Below are 4,708 nucleotides of genomic sequence, written 5' to 3' on the forward strand. Positions count from 1 at the left end.
CTCTGATGTAGCATCTATGCTTGGTACCCTTGTATCTACGGGTGATGTGCTACTTTGATCTCCTCGATCTTAGGATTGTCACCTCTCTTTGTGTGGGTGCTATGTATGTGGTCACCATTTGGAAGAAATTGGTGAGATGTGACAAACATCCCCTCTCTCTATAGTGCGAGCTTGTAGTAGAGATGTATGAAGGCTTTGAATCTTGACGAGGAACTGGCCCAGGTGGTGCTAGTGTGGGGACTCCATGACTAGTCAAAGGAAGGTGTTTCCTCCAAATAGTAGGGGTTACCTAGCTCGGACTACACTATAGGCTTTGCATCTACAGATGTAGTGCTCCTCACTCTCCACCTCTTGGCATAGCCTGCAAATTTGCTAAACTTGAGGAATGTGGGTTGCCCTCCTAGACTCAATCTCAAGATTGTGAGAGGATACCCTAATCTGTCCAATGGCTACTCACCTCTCATGTGGCACGTATAGATCTAGGTATTTAGGTCTCTTAATGAAGCCATCCACTATAGTCTTCTTGAAGTGGTCTTTGTAGTACGACATCTTTGGGGGAAGGTATTGCTTGGGTGAAATCCATGTATGCTGTATACACAATTGGTAGAGGTCTTGTTGCACGACCAAGTTTCTCTCTATGTGGGAGAGGTGTATGAAGGGGGAGTTAGAGTCATTTGAAAGGGGCGGAGATGGTCCATGTCAATCCCATATCCTGTAAGCCATTGCTCGACCTCTGCATACGCTGAAGTCTCCTCTCTTACCTCAACTAGTTGCCTAGAGACCTCGAAGGCTCTCCTAGGTAGCCTACCTAGGTGCATGTCACATACTCTTATGTATGAAGCTGATGGTCTAAAAAAGGGCCTAATAATCTCATGTGGTACTAATGGTTTGCTATGGATAATTCGTGAGAGCATGATGATAAAGACCAATATACTTGCTAACTCCACCCCATCACCTCTTGCTCATGTGATGTAATCTTCTATCTTGTTGATGTAGAGACCGAAGAGTGTAGGTGACAAAGGACATTTGTGATTCACATGAATGGTGCTATAGATAATGTCAGGAAGTCCACTTGGGCATCCCATTGGATCCACGACTCTAATATAGTGCATAAATACCCCAAATCATATCCAATGGGATCTCAAGTGTCTAAAGCTTTTGTGGTAGTCTATATCGTGGAACCGTATCAAAGACTTTATGAAAATCCACAAAGCAACAATGTAGTCTCTTCTTCCTCATTTTTGTGTGCTCAATCATGCTCCTCAAGGTGAAGATGTGGTGAAGTGTAGAGAATCTCTAAAGCCAGCCTATCCTACTGCTCTCAGTATCCCTCTCTCTACATATGCATTGAGCTATGACTTCATCATTGCTCCATATATCTTTGCCAACGTGTGGCCTACCATGACGGTTATGTAGATAGCTGCATCTAGGGGGTCTCCAGACTTGTGGATGGGCATAATGATATGCATGCTCCACTCATTCGGGAAGTGTTCTACTAGGGCTTTATTGAACATAAAAGCAAGGAGAGGAGCCAAAATGCCAACTACATAAATGAAGTGCTCACCTTGTATAGCTATGTGATCCATCGATCATCTCCATGCTATGGGCACTTCTATTGCTATCGCCTCCATATCCGGTGTGAAGAAGGTGAATGTGGGGGGTGCACCATATAGTCCCTCTACATAGGAGTGTCATGCCTTTGGGTCACTGATGGGTGTGGGATGGTGTGGATCTTGCAATTTATGCCATATTGTGGCTACATCTCTACCCATGAACAAACGTTACAAATCCTAATACTCTGCCTCCTTGTATACCTGTTGTTGTCAATGAGTCAAGATCGACATTTTTCTGTGGGCCCTTCTCTTTGTGATAGGCCCTAGTTCTCTCTGGATCAAGAGGTGCACGCATAACTCTCTACACTTGTCATTGCACCACCTGTTTTGAGGCATGGAGTGTGGGAAGCTCTAGAGAGAGTAGTCGAGTGGAGGATGAAGAGAGAGGGAGGGTGAGAGGCTTGATTGTTGAGAGAGAGTGAGAGGGCCAGGGAAAAATTAAAAGAGGAAGAGTGAGAGAGCGGGGGTTGGAGAAGCTTCATAGATTGATGCTTGAAGAGGGAGGGGGTGTGGGGGAAAGAGGAGAGAGTGAGAGCTTTACTAGCAAGATCCCAGTGATGCTTAGGAGAGGGAGATGAGAATGCTTGTTGATGTGAAGGGTCAAATAGTCAGAGAGCTGGGTGGAACGTAGGGGAATGGGGGAGGAGTACGTAGTTGGAAAAGGGGGTGAAATGTGTCATCCAAGGCCTTGCCACTCCCTAGAGTGCCACGTAGGAACAAATTGTTGCATAAACATGCTATCAAAGCACGTTTCATCACGTGGGAACATGCGAGACAGGATGGCCAGAAGTGGCCAATTTTATGGTATGATTTCATACATTACCATAAGGTTCAGATCATATGGAGGAGACATGTTGATACTACATACAAGCACAACTATAACTTGGACTTTCAATTAGAAAGATAAGGTATGGATCATCCGAAATCTACTACATACGAGGGCAACTATGACTCGGATGTTCAATTAGAAGGATATCCATCATAGATGAAATGTCACAGCTATATGAAGGATTGAAATGGTAAAGGACTTTTTGATTAGTCAAAGATGCCTCTTTACACTCTAAAATCAATATATTCACTTCAATTGGAGAAAAAAGTTTATATTAAAATGTGAAAACATTTCATTGAAAACAAAATGGTGACCCTTTGGTTTCTTACATCCATTATCATCCTTGCACTTTCTATCAAGTAAGGCTATTGAGAATTGCTTGTTGGGATCGAGAAAGAGATAAACTATACTTGCTCTCTCACAGCAAGCACACACATTGTGAGCTATGAACATATAAGGGGCTTAATGTCCTCAAATGATCATAAAGTAACCAATTCTCTCAGACCTTGATGTGCATGAGAAGTTGTCACCAAGCTCCATGCACTGTGTGCCTTTGCTCCTAGATTTTGATGTGATGTCTCGTGTTGGAGAAGGAAATGAGAAAAAAATAAAAGAGGAGATGAATAAGAAGTTGTTACAGTTTCTTCGAGTGTTTAAATCCTCCTAGGCTCACTCTCAAACTATCTCACACATTGATGACACACAAAAATATGGAGAGCATAGGATATCAAGAAGCATATAGTTATTATTTTACCGATTTCAATAAGTGTTAAAAATAGTAGCTATAAAAAATTAACAAGCACAAAAAAAAAACACATGTCTAAGATGTTAAAGAAGTCACAAATAATAATAGATACTAAAAAAAGTAGTTGCCAAAAATAGCTATTGAAGCTCAAAATGCTAAAAGTAATGATAGAAAAGGGATATAAGAACAAGGTAGGAGCAAAAAAAAAGGGTAGTTTTAGAGAATCATGCACCACATAGAGGATATTCAATGGAAAATTAGAGCTTTAGGCCCACTCATAACCAATTTGCAGTAATATACAACAAAAAATTATTGTCATGTGTGTAAAGTGAAAGTCTTGGATAATTTATATTGTAGGCAAGCTTGTAAAGGATAGGATAGACATGCACTCTAGATGTAAATTTAAGGGTTTAAGGGTATAATAATAGGCAAGGTAAGAGAGGAAACCATTACAAGGCACCCATCCATTTTACTGATGTATTTAAAGTGAAAAAATGAAGATTGGCTCACTCTTGGTTGTGGAAAATTTGGACATCCATCAAGCTTCAACTTTGGAATCCTAAATACAACAAAGAAAATCAATGATAATTTCTATTGTTCTCTTAAATTATTTTATCATTTGCTTGCATTGATGTAGAATGAGTGAAGTAGGCTAGAGATAAAGAGTGAAAGTGGGGGATAGAGCCATCATTATGAGAGGCACATATACCAAGAGAGAGCGATTCTCTTGAATAAACACAAGTATTCCATCAATGCCCCATCATTGAACTCATAAAGTGCAACATTTTGGTTCCATTGCTAGGATCGATGCAAATTACTTACTAAAAAATAACACTCTATAATCCATAAGCCGATTTTGAGACATGCCATAATCCTCCATGGTAACCAAGAATGTATCGTCAAAAGATAATACAAATAAAATATCACCATCATTACTACCACATGCATTAATCTCCTCAATATTTTGTTGAGTTTCTCTTTTCCATCATCCTCATTTTCGTTCTTAATCTTTTTCTTGTTCTTCCATTTGAAGCAACCTTTTCAATGTGTCCCTTATTATTATAGGAGCAACATTTCACATCCTTTTTACAGTGTGACTTGCTTCTTGGCTTACCTCTCTCACAACCATTCCCCTAGCATTTGACCTTCCTCTCACTATAAGTGCACTCTAGACCTCTTTGACCACAACCATGGTTCTATCATTTGAAAAATGCTTAGGAGATTTATGTGAAATCCTTATACAAACACAATCTTGAGTAAACAAAGACTATTGCATGTTCCTTGCCTTACTACTCCATACAAAGAGGCTATTGTAGGAGTGTGATTGCATATTTCTCAAAAATGTCTAGGTTGTGAAAATGCATGGTTTTCTCTACTACCGAGGTTGAGTATATTGCAGCAACCACTGAGGCTTGCAAGGAGGCTCTTGCTTAGTGAACTATGTTATCTCACTTGCACTCTTTATAATAAGGATAGCCTTTTTTTTTCATTTTTTCTTGGATTCTTCTTCCCAATGATTAT

General features: G+C 40.1%; 1 pseudogene; it reads right to left on the reverse strand.

The window, feature by feature from the left end:
* Positions 1 to 252: 252 nt before the first annotated feature.
* On the reverse strand, positions 253 to 818 carry LOC148033801 (uncharacterized; annotated as a pseudogene).
* Positions 819 to 4,708: the final 3,890 nt, after the last annotated feature.

This window comes from Lygodium microphyllum, chromosome 7 (assembly GCF_053477565.2).
Source record: "Lygodium microphyllum isolate KBCC chromosome 7, Lygodium_microphyllum_v1.1.10, whole genome shotgun sequence".
NCBI classification, from domain to species: domain Eukaryota; kingdom Viridiplantae; phylum Streptophyta; class Polypodiopsida; order Schizaeales; family Lygodiaceae; genus Lygodium; species Lygodium microphyllum.